Source organism: Physeter macrocephalus, chromosome 9, assembly GCF_002837175.3.
Source record: "Physeter macrocephalus isolate SW-GA chromosome 9, ASM283717v5, whole genome shotgun sequence".
Classification (NCBI taxonomy): domain Eukaryota; kingdom Metazoa; phylum Chordata; class Mammalia; order Artiodactyla; family Physeteridae; genus Physeter; species Physeter macrocephalus.
The window spans coordinates 31691139-31703775 of record NC_041222.1 but is presented as its reverse complement, the minus strand read 5'-3'; the positions used below and the strand labels follow the sequence as shown (position 1 = coordinate 31703775).

Here is a 12637-nt window from a genome sequence, read left to right as displayed (position 1 = left end):
TTAATTTACAAAATATACAAACAGCTCATACAACTCAATAACAAAAAACAAACAAACAACCTAATCGAAAAATGGGTGGAAGACCTAATAGACGTTTTCCTAAAGAAGACAGATGGTCAATAGACACATGAAAAGATGCTCATCGTTGCTAATTATTAGAGGAATGCAAATCAAACCTACAATGAAGTACCACCTCAAACCATTCAGAATGGACATCATTACAAAGTCTACAAATAATAAATGTTGTTAAGAGTGTGGAGAAAAGGGTAACCTCTTAAACTGTTGGTGGGGATGTAAATTGGTGCAGCCACTATGGAAAACAGTATGCAGGTCCCTCAAAAAACTAAAAGTAGAGTTACCATATGATCTAGCAATCTCACTCCTGGGCATATACCCAGACAAAGCTACAATTAGAAAAGATACATGAACCCGTATGTTCATGGCAGCACTATTTACAATAACCAAGACATGGAAACAACCTAAATGTCCATCTGACAGATGAATGGATAAAGAAGATGTGGTACATATTGATATACATATATCTACAATCGAATCTTACTCAGCCATAAAAAAGAATGAAATAATTCCATTTGCAAGAAAATGGATGGAACTACAACAGATGGACTTAATTGATATTTACAGAACATTCTATCTGAAAGCAGCCGAGTACACATTCTTTTCAAGTGCACCTGGAATGTTCTCCAGGATAGAATACATGCTTGGTGACAAACCAAGCCTCAGTAAATTTAAGAAAATTGAAATCGTATCAAGCATCTTTTCCGACCAAATTGCTATGAAATTAGAACTCAACTACAAGAAAAAACTGTTAAAAAAAACAAAACAAAACAAAACACGTGGAGGCTAAACAATATGCTACTAAACATCCAATGGATCACTGAAGAAATCCAAGAGGAAATCAAAAAATACCTAGAGACAAATGAAAACAAAAGCATGAGGATCCAAAACCTATGAGACACAGCAAAAGCAGTTCTAAGAGCGAAGTTTGTAGCAATACAATCAGGAAACAAGAAAAATCTCAAGTAAACAACATAACCTTACACCTAAAGCCACTAAAGAAGAACAAACAAAACTCAAAGTTAGTAGAAGGAAAGAAATCATAAAGATTTTAGAGAAGAGTTAACACATATCCTTCTGAAACTATTCCTAAAAAATGCAGAGGAAGGAACAATCCCAAACTTATTCTATGAGGCCATCATCACCCAGATACCGAAATCAGACAAAGATACCACAGACAAAATTATAGGCCAATATCACAGATGAACATAGACACAGAAATTCTCAACAAAATACTAGCAATCCGAATCCGACAATACATTAAAAGGATCATACACAATGATAAAGTAGGATTTATCCCAGGAATATAGGATTTTTTAATAACCGCAAATCAATCACTGTGATACACCACATTAACAAACTGAAGAATAAAAACCATATGATCATCTCAATAGATGCAGAAAAAGCGTTTGACAAAATTCAACACCCATTTATGATAACTCTCCAGAGTGTAGGCATAGAGTTTATGTACCTCAACATGGATAAAGGCAATATATGACAAACCCACAGCTAACATCATACTTAACTGTGAAAAGCTGAAAGCATTTCCTCTAAGATCAGGAACAAGACAAGGATGTCCACTCTCTCCGCTTTTATTCAACATAGTTTTGGAAGTCCTAGACACAGCAATCACAGAAGAAAAAGAAATCAAAAGAATCCGTATTGGAAAAGAAGGAAAACTGTCACTGTTTGCAGATGACATGATACTATATGTAGAAAATCTTAAACATGCTACCAGAAAACTACTTGAGCCCATCAATGAATTTGGTAAAGTTGCAGGATACAAACTTAATACACAGAAATCTCTTGCATTTCTATACACTAACAATGAAAGATCAGAAAGAGAAATTAAGGAAGCAGTCCCATGTACCACTGCATCAAAAAGAATAAAATACCTAGGAATAAACCTACCTAAGGAGGCAAAAGGCCTATATTCCAAAAACTATAAGATGCTGATGAAAGAAATCAAAGATGACACCAACAGATGGAAAGATACACGATGTTCTTGGATTGGAAGAATCAATATTGTCAAAATGACTATACTACCCAAGGCAATCTAAAGATTCAGTGCAATCCCTATCAAATTACCGATGGCAGTTTTTTGCATATCTAGAGCAACAAAATCCTAAAATTTGTATGGAAACACAAAAGACCCCAGATAGCTAAAGCAATCTTGAGAAGGAAAAACAGAGCTGGAGGAATCATGCTCTCTGACTTCAGTCTATACTTAAAGCTACAGTAATCAAAACAGTGATGATGCTGGCACAAAGACAGACTTAGAGATCAATGGAACAAGATAGAAATCCCAGAAATAAACCCATACACCTCTGGTCAATTAATCTATGACAAAGAAGCCAAGACTATACAATGGAGAAAAGACAGCCTCTTCAATAAGTGGTGCTGGGAAAACTGTTCAGCTACATGTAAAAGAATGAAGTTAGTTAGAACATCCTCTAACAAACACTATACACAAAAATAAACTTAAAATGGATTAAAGACCTAAATGTAAGACCAGATACTGTAAAACTCTTAGAGGAAATCATAGGCAGGACATTCTTTGACCTAAATTGCAGTAATATCTTTTTGGATCCATTTCCCAGTAATGGAAATAAAAACAAAAGTAAACAAATGGGACCTAATTAAAGTTAAAAGCTTTTTGCACAGCAAAGGAAAACATAACATGAAAAGACAACCTATAGAATGGGAGAAAATATTTGCAAACGATGTAACCACAAGGGATTAATCTCCAAAATATACAAACAGTTCATGCAGCTCAATATAAAAAAAACAAACAACCCAATCAAAAAATGGGCAGAAGATCTAAATAGACATTTCTCCAAAGAAGACATACAGATTGCCAAAAAGCACATGAAAAGATGCTCAACATCGCTATGTATTAGAGAAATGCAAATAAAAACTACAGTGAGGTATCACCTCACACCAGTCAGAAAGGCCAACATCAAAAAGTCTACAAACAATAAATGCTGGAGAAGGTGTGGAGAAAAGGGAACCCTTCTACACTGTTGGTGGGACTGTAAATTAGTACAGCCACTATGGGGAACAGTATGGAGGTCCCTTAAAGAACTAAAAATAAAATTACCATATAATCCAGCAATCCAACTCCTGGGCATATATCCGGAGAAAACTATAACTTGAAAAGATACATGCACTCCAGTGTTCATAGCAGCACTATTTACAGCAGCCAAGAACAACCTACATGTCCATCAACAGATGAATGGATAAAGAAGATGTGGTACATATATACACTGGAATACTACTCAGCCATTAAAAAATGTAATAATGCCATTTGCACCAACATGGATGGACCTAGACATTATCTTACTAAGTGAAGTAAGTCAGACAGAGAAAGTCAAATAGCATATGATATCACTTATATGTGGAATCTAAAAAAATTATACAAATGAACTTATTTACAAAGCAGAAACATACACACAGACATAGAAAACAAACTTACGGCTACCAAAGGGAAAGCAGGGGGGATAAATTAGGAGTTTGGGATTAACATATATACACTCTTATATATAAAATAGATAACCACCAAGGACCTACTGTATAGCAGAGGGAACTCTGCTCAATATTCTGTAATTACCTATATTGGAAAAGAATCTGAAAAAGAATGGATATATGTGTATGTATAACTGACTCACACTGCTGTACACTGAAACTAATGCAACATTTGAAATCAGCTAAACTCCAATATAAAATAAAATTTTTTTTAAAACTGGGGGAAAAATAAAGTTAGTTACATACGTGACTCATATTTCTATTACATAGTGCTGGTCTATGGGGCTTCCTTGGTGGCACAGTGGTTAAGAATCCGCCTGCCAACGCAGGGGACACGGGTTCAAGCCCTGGCCTGGGAAGATGCCACATGCCGCGGAGTAACTAAGCCTGCGAGCCACAACTACTGAGCCCGTGTGCCACAGCTACTGAAGCCCATGCACCTAGAGCCCATGCTCCACAACAAAAGAAGCCACCGCAATGAGAAGCCTGTGCACCGCAACGAAGAGTAGCCCCCGCTCACCGCAACTAAAGAAAATCCCAGACACAGCAATGAAGACCCAATGCAGCCAAAAATTAAAAAATAAATTTATAAAAATAAGTAAATAAATAAATAAATAGTGCTGGTCTATAAGATTGAATCCCTCTCTCTCTACCTCCTTCCCCTCCCCCCTTGCATCCTTGATAGAACGTTTTAAAACAGTTGATTATCCTAAATATATTAATACTATAATGACTAAGCCTGCGAGCCACAACTACTGAGCCCGTGTGCCACAGCTACTGAAGCCCATGCACCTAGAGCCCATGCTCCACAACAAAAGAAGCCACCGCAATGAGAAGCCTGTGCACCGCAACGAAGAGTAGCCCCCGCTCACCGCAACTAAAGAAAATCCCAGACACAGCAATGAAGACCCAATGCAGCCAAAAATTAAAAAATAAATTTATAAAAATAAGTAAATAAATAAATAAATAAATAAATAGTGCTGGTCTATAAGATTGAATCCCTCTCTCTCTACCTCCTTCCCCTCCCCCCTTGCATCCTTGATAGAACGTTTTAAAACAGTTGATTATCCTAAATATATTAATACTATAATGATAGTAATATACAAGTGGAAAAATCAAAACCCGACAGGGATACAAAAATACCAAATAACTAAGATAATTTAATTACCGTGATGGTACATTAATTTTAAGAATTGAAGTTCTGTGGAGCATGGACACCTTGAGCAGTAGGATGAATTATAAAATCCATTGATTGATTTAATCATTCAGCATTATTTATTGTATTATTACTATGCATTAGGCTGAGAGAATTTCTGAATATATTCTAGATGACAGCTTGCTTTCACCACTTATATATTCTGCTTATGGTCATTTTCTTCTTCAGCTGAGGCCTCAAGCTGCCTGGGTACCCTTCCGTAGAGACTTTAAACTTTCCCTTGTGAGGAAATAAGATACCTTTTCTCACACTATTTCATCAATTTGATAATAATCTCCAGATGGTGAAGCTCTGGCCAAGGAATAGTTCGGGAAATATGGATGGAAGCTTATTCTATAGCAGGAAGCACCTTGCAGAAGCATTGATACTTTAAAACCTGGGGTTTAAGACAGGGGCCCCAAATCAGTTAAGTTCTGTGTATGACCCTGAGAAGTTCCCATCCCTAGCAATCACTGGAACATATTTTCAACAAATTGAGCATGTGATTTACCCAAACACAGCTGAAACACCTAGTCTTGTAATGCTAGGCAATTCACTTACCTCCAAGCGCCAGTCTTTCCATTCTTAAAATAGTAATAACAATATTTACCTTGCCAGGAAGTTGAGAGATTTCAGATAATATAGATAATACATTTATACAGAGTGGCTGATACATAGCTGGTTTATAATAACAATTATTATCTCCATTTTCCATTTTAAAGGTAGAAAAACTGCAGCTTAGAGAATTAGGTTATTTTCCTGAGAGAACTTTGCGAAAAAGTGGCAGAGACAGAACTTGAGGGGAGCTGTCTGGTCCCAAATTGGTGCCATGTTGTCCCCAAGGGAATCATTACGTTTTTTAAATGAGGGAATGACAAGTCAGTCTGATGGTGACACGTAGAGCAGGTTATAGTGGGGAAAAATGAGATGATAGGAAGACCTGTAATTAGAATATTTCAATAGAGCAGGTTAGGATTCATCTGACTCTGACCTAGGATAGTGGGAGTAGATACAGACAGAAGAGGAAGAATGCTAAAGGTTACAAATGTAAATTTTCTAAGATTTGGCAATGACAAGAAAAGCCAAAGAAACAAGGAAGTAGATGCCCTGGGTGATTAGGAGAATGAAAAAGCCAATACAACAGGAGCAAAGTCAAGAAGAGAAGTTCATTTGAGATACTGGAGATAGGAAGGTGAGGAACATTTTTCGGATATGTTGTCTGGGGTGTCAGGGGGCCAATTAGATGGGAATATGTAACTCAACAGAAACTTGGAGTTTATGGTGGCTCTAAACTTAGGCACATCATTGTTATTTGGGGGGAGCTAAGTAGCTGGGTGTTTACATAGCAAATGAGATTTTTTATTTGAGTTTGATTACTATGGGATGTTTATGTGGCTGATAGAGATTACGGGACGTGGTTCCACCCAATCAACCATGCTTTGATGCCATTAACTTCTGTTAAGTCAGAAGCAAGGTGTACAGTCATCTATAAACTGTGATTATTGAAATCGCGAGCGTATTTTAGATTATAAAATGAAAGTAGCAAATTACGAGTTTCCTTAACATAAAACCTTGGGAAGCTCAAAACTTCTGCCTCTGAACATTTCTTCAATAACTTTTTTTTCCCTTGCCAATCAGTTGCCAATCAAAACATCTGCCTAGAGGACTCAATGTAGCCAAGTTTCTTTTTTTTTCCTTTACAAGTCTTGAAAGAACAGGCTTTGGCCTTCTTTCCCCTAATTAGTTTCCAAAATAGCAGTGAAAATTGAAATTATAATCTACTTTTATCCAGTTCCTGCTAAATCCATTAAGGAAAGATTGTGTAGAATAGGAATCGGGTACAATTGTTGAATTTCCTTGAACCTCACTAACTGTTCATTCCTAAAGGACAGCAAAAGCTCATTTCTCCACAAGGTGAGTGTATTGAACTTAATTCTATTTTGTGTCCATAATATTTTTTCCTTTGTGCAACCTCCCTTACCTACACTGCATATAACTAAATAAGATAATAAAATTTGGATGCCAAATTCCACAATGTGGTTTACTAAAGGATGTCTTTTTCTCCTCCTCCTCCATACTGTCTAGCTAAACCTAACTCTGAGGTGTTTCTTTGTGCTGACACCAAAGTGTCCAGATCAATATATCTGTATATGGTTAGCTAACTTTGGGGATGAACTGCTTTCTTCCAACTTCTGTATGACAATAAGGCACCTGAAAATTATGGAAGAAAAGCAAACAGATGATATCACAAAGTTCCTCTTACTGCTAACAGTTTTTAACAGGCCACTATCCTATACTGGTAGCTTAAAATCTTCAAATGTTTTGTCTTTTTTCCTATTTTCCTACAGTGAATAATTTTTAAGCCTTCATACAATGTCTGGTACTATTCTAAGCATCTAGAAAATTTCAATACATTTCCTAAAATTTTTACTCCATAAACAGGTTTTGTGTATTACTTATACCTTTTGAAATTAATATAATGTTCTGATGATAGAAAACAAGCATTCATAATAACTCAGGGGCCCTCATTCTCACTTCTTCAGGCTATAACTTTAATCCTACCCCAGTGGGCACTCCTAAGTATGACAGAATGCTATATAATTATTATAAAAGTTTTCCTTATCACTCTCCTATTTTTGCTTATTCCTCATATTGTGGCAGCTCCGCTTAAATTACTGACTTTAAAAGGGGAGATCAGCTGGTCACCATCCTTTATTGATAGCTACAATCTTAAATGTTTGTGTCTTATTTTTTTCTATTTTCCTACAATGAATAAAAATCACAAATGAAGATAACTTAAGAAATGACTCATCTAGTGATTACAATAGGTCCATGTTGCCTTTATTCTGAAACTACTGATACTGAAAGTCTGTCGAATTTTGCCTAAAACATTCTGACTTCTGAAGCCACATCACAGACATATCAGAGGATGAAGAGCAATGCCATCTGTCCGTCCATCCTTGGAGACACTGTCAAATAGGGTCGATGCAGGCCTAACAGTTTTGGGCTGGAATGAGGGAAAATTCATGGAAACATATTTTTCTTCATTTTAGCTCCCATATTTTTAAGCTTAGGAAGCTTCAAAGGAAATGTAAGAAAGCATGAAACCATGCAAAATGATATGATGAAAAATTCTGGCCAAAGTTCTGCACACTGAGATCAGCAAGTTGTCAGACTGATGGGAAAGTTTTCTAATATGGGCACTGTCTTCCATTTTGTTTCTGTCTTCACCGTTTCCTGTTCAATCGACAACCTTATTTACATCACTTCTGAGAAGCTCAAGGGCCTGGAGACTGTATTATGGAGACTATTAGGAATTACGGTGACATTCTGATGGCTTTATAATATTCGTGAGAGAGTCATTAGTCTCCTTCTAATTACTAGAAGGAGAATTAAGGCACCCCTTTTTTTTTTTTTTTTTTTTGGGGGTATGCGAGCCTCCCTCTGTTGTGGCCTCTCCCGTTGTGGAGCACAGGCTCCGGACGCGCAGGCTCAGCGGCCATGGCTCACGGGCCCAGCCGCTCCGCGGCATGTGGGATCCTCCCAGACCAGGGCGTGAACCCTGGTTCCCCTGCATCGGCAGGCGGACGCGCGACCACTGCGCCACCAGGGAAGCCCAAGGCACCCCTTTTTAATATCTGGGCAAGGGCAAAGATTCTTATGTCAGCCTATTTGCTAAAAGTTGGTTTATGGCAGAGACCATTGGAGGCTTTGTTTTCATCCTTCTAGACTTTCCACTTTTCAAATCTTAATTCTGAGAGAAGAGTCAGGTTTCAGAGCAAGGTCTGCTACTAACTATGATTCCATTTTAGTAGAGTTGAGAAAGAGAACTTGATGAGCTTGGCCCATGGGATCTGTTTATTCTAGGACATGGGAACCAGAAATTATGTAAAGGAGGATGGGACCTATGAGACACTTCACCATGACCACCAAGTAGAGTTGCAGCCCACACACTATCTGGCATGTAAAATTAGCAACTTCTCCTTTCCAGGGTGGGTAACAAAACAAGAAAAAGAGGTGAGAATGTAACTAACTAGCTAGAAAGGACCAAAAACATTCATTCTTCAACTTATACCACTTTATATCTATACTTTAAAGATTGGCAAGGAAAGATGTTGGAGCTGTTAATCTCCAGAAATCCAGCTAGCTACTAGCCAGCAAGATGACAAGCACACTCTGACAAATATATTCTGACAAGCAGAATATCCCAATATGAAGTATTTTAAGTTTTAATTTTCTTTTGAAGAGAGATTTCAAAGGGATCATTATAACCAAAAAGTATTAATGACCAATGAGATAGACTAGTTGCAAAAATGATTCTAATAGTGTTGCCATATAATCCAGCAATTCCACTCCTGGCCATATATCCAGACAAAACTATAATTCAAAAAGGTACATGCACCCCTATGTTCATAGCAGCACTAGTTACAATAGCTGAGACATGGAAGCAACCTAAATGTCCATCCACAGATGAATGGATAAAGAAGATGTGGTTTAAATATACAATGGAATACTCCTCAGTCATAAAAAAGAACAAAATAATGCCATTTGCAGCAACATGGATGGACCTAGAGATTATCATACTAAGTGAAGTAAGTCAGAAAGAGAAAGACAAATGCCATATGATATTATTTATATGTGGAATCTAAAATATGACAAATGAACTTATCTATGAAACAGAAACAGACTCACAGACACAGAGAGCAGACTTGCGGTTGCCAAGGAAGGTGGGGGTGGGGAAGGGGGATGGATTGGGAGTTTGGGGTTAGAATATGCAAATTATTATAAATAGAATGGATAAACAGCAAGGTCCTATGTATAGCACAGGGAACTACATTCAATATCCTGTAATAAACCATAATGGAAACAAATTTTTAAAAACGATCTAATTCTCCACTTCTCTTGCATCTACTCCCTTTGAAATATTACTTGAAAGCAAGTTCCATCAAGGAGTGGAATCTAGTTCACCACTCCTTAATTCTGGGCTGGCCATGTGACATCCTTTTGACCAATAGGATGCCAGGAAGTCACAGCACGTCAGTTCCAAGCCTAGGCCTCAAGACGCCTTTGACATTTCCACTCAATCTCTTCGGACTCTGCCTCCGCCATGAAAACAAACCCAGACTGCTGGAGGGCGAGGGACCACTCAGAGAAGGGCTGAGTCATTCCAAGTAAAGCCATAATAGACCAGCCAGCCCATGGCCAACTCACAGTTGACCAGCCATGCACGAGCAAGGCCAGCTGAGATCACTGGACTAATTTATGTTTGTAGACCATTCCATGCTCTTGATTCCTCTACATGGTCTCACAAGAGTACCAGTTTATCCTCTGCTTCCTCATCTGATTCATCTAAGTAAATCTATCCTCTTCGTCCAGGCAGCCCACTGCTCTAATTGATTTCTTTTGCTCTACCACTTCAAGCTCTGTTCATTGCTGTACCCCAAGCAATGCCTGGCACACATAAATATTCATTAATTAATGACAAATCACTCCTTAATATCCTACAACAAGACTTTCTTGACTACAAAAAAAGAAGTAATTCTTTCTCAGTAAGTGTCACGATGTATTTTGTTCTTTGCTACATATAAAAGGAAAAACAGCAATCCAAACTATACAGTGAATGTGCAATTATATTGTTTTTTTCACAGTTAGAATGTCTGTGGGTATCAAATTTGTTTTTTAGACTTAAAACTCCAGAGAACAGAGGTTAAATCTGGTTAACCAACTTCAAACCATAGACTGTACTTTTAAAATGAGCAAACAGAAGCTTATCGCTTACTTATTTCACCTAGATGATGATGATGATGAAATGATAGTTTAGTCAATCATCCTGCTTAGGAATTACCACAAGATAGAAGAGAGACTATCAAATATGATATCAGAAATTATAGAGTTGGAAACAGACCAAGATTTTTTTGCAACTAATCCTTACTGTTATAGAAGATGCCATTTTTTAAAGTCTCTTGATCAATATGTTTCTTTTTTCCTCCATTCTCTATCTACTGATTCAATGTCAGAGTCCATTTGAAATTCCCTCCATCATATTCAGATCATGAAGGACACTGCACACCTCAGGAACCAATTAAAGCTTAACTTACCTCCTCCTGACCATCCCTCAGCAGCTGTTCCCAGAGAAGGCTGGAGGAAGCTCAGAGAAAAGCCTCCTTGGAACAGACTCACCTGGAACTCATGGACTCCGTCTGAGTCTGCAGCGCCAGGGGCCCTGGTGTTTCTCTCTGAGCTGTGATTTCATTCAGCTTGAGCACGGCATTCTGAACAGGGTGCTAAGGGGAATTTAGAGAATAGATTAGACATGGTTTTTACCCTCAGGAATCTCACAATTTAATGGAGGAAATAAGATAAACACACAGTCAATTAAGAGAAAGTAGATACATATGCATACATAAAAATATTGATTTAAGTTTGGGAAAGAGGAGATAGAGGCAAAGGATTTAGATGCTAATCAGGAAAGTCTCGCAGACTTTGCAGCCTTCGCATGCATTCATCTTAAGTGGATGGAAAGCTCGCTGTGTGCCGAAAGAAAGAGGACAGCTGTTCCAAGGAGAGATTTCTCTTTCTTCCCACTCCTCCCACACCCAAATGGCCCTGGAGCAAGAGAAGCAACTGTATGCTCAGAGACTGTTAAGTCATGTCCGTGTGACTGACCAGCTGCGTCATTGGATGATGCCATGGAGATATTTTCACTTGGCCTTCTAGTCATCTGAGAATAGCCAATTTAGAATGTACTATATTTTCTGTCACTAGCTGTTCACCCAACAAGTGAGGTAATGCCACATAGTTTCTCTCTTTTATTAAAGACATAATACTGATACGCTTGACCAAAATGCTTACATTGTCTTGTTGAGGAGGAATACTTAATTTCATATAGGGGGAATCAAACTTGATATTTGGTCTCCTAAAGCCTATATTTCTCCAGAATTTATGGCCAGCACCATGATTGCTTTTTGGCTCAGAATGGTATGCATAGGAAGTGGCAGCCTAGGCTTTGTAGAAATGCTGCAGAGCCCTGGGGAATCCCAGAGAAGATTACACAGAGGTTACACAGTCCTCTGCTAAGTTCCTATACTTCTCACTTCATGTTGGAATAAACATTATCCTACTGAACAAACAAAATAAAGTGAAGCAAAGTAATTGGTGTCTTTGAGCATCTGATGAACGGCATTTTTGTTTGTTTGTTTCCGACATTATTTATGGAGTTAAAATTCCCAAATTTGCCGCCCCCTTCTTTCTCTTTCACTTTTCCAATCTAATCGAAGATTGTTTTTTTTTCGCCTCTTGGTGGGGGGATCTGGGGGAGAAGAGACAGATGGTATCGTTTGCAAAAGGAAAGCTGAGAGATCACACATATATCTTTCAGCTTTGTGGCAAATCAAGCCAAGATTCTTGCTTGAAGTGTGTAGTGCGACGCAGGCACAGAGGCGTACCAGAGAGGGTGAGGCCAGCCACGGAGGGCAGTGCAATAAATTGCCGTGGGCTGATCCAACAGCAGAACATGGGAGCTATTACACTTTGGCAGCTATTTTATTTTTCCCTTATGGAGTTTCAGACCTGTCCTGTACACTGAGATAGCTTTCATCTGGTTAAAACTTGTGCCGTATTTAAACCTCCTTCAGATCCATGGAGTTGGAGGGAGAAAAAAAAAACACAAAGCACCCTAACATAGCCCGTAACACACTGAAATTATGTTGGGGGTGGGAGAGGGGCAGTAATTGTGCCCAGATAATGTTGTCATACTTTGTAAAGCCTTTAATGCTGGAATTTATTTATTAATGATGCATGGGTTATTACCCACCATCTGTCTTGTGTTAGCAGTGGGCTGTT

At 38.2% G+C, this 12637-nt stretch overlaps 1 long non-coding RNA gene across 5 annotated transcripts in view; it reads right to left on the bottom strand.

The window, feature by feature from the left end:
• Positions 1 to 11579, bottom strand: part of LOC114486870 (uncharacterized) — a 96015-nt gene extending 84436 nt beyond the window's left edge. For 3 of the 5 annotated variants that reach the window (XR_003681221.2, XR_003681220.2, XR_008618214.1), the window contains exons 1-2: positions 11199 to 11579; positions 10976 to 11079 (exon numbers count right to left, since the gene is read on the bottom strand). This is a non-coding gene — a long non-coding RNA (uncharacterized lncRNA). The remainder of the gene's footprint in view (positions 1 to 10975; positions 11080 to 11198) is intronic. The other 2 variants (XR_003681222.2, XR_003681219.2) reach the window with 2 other exon arrangements.
• Positions 11580 to 12637: the final 1058 nt, after the last annotated feature.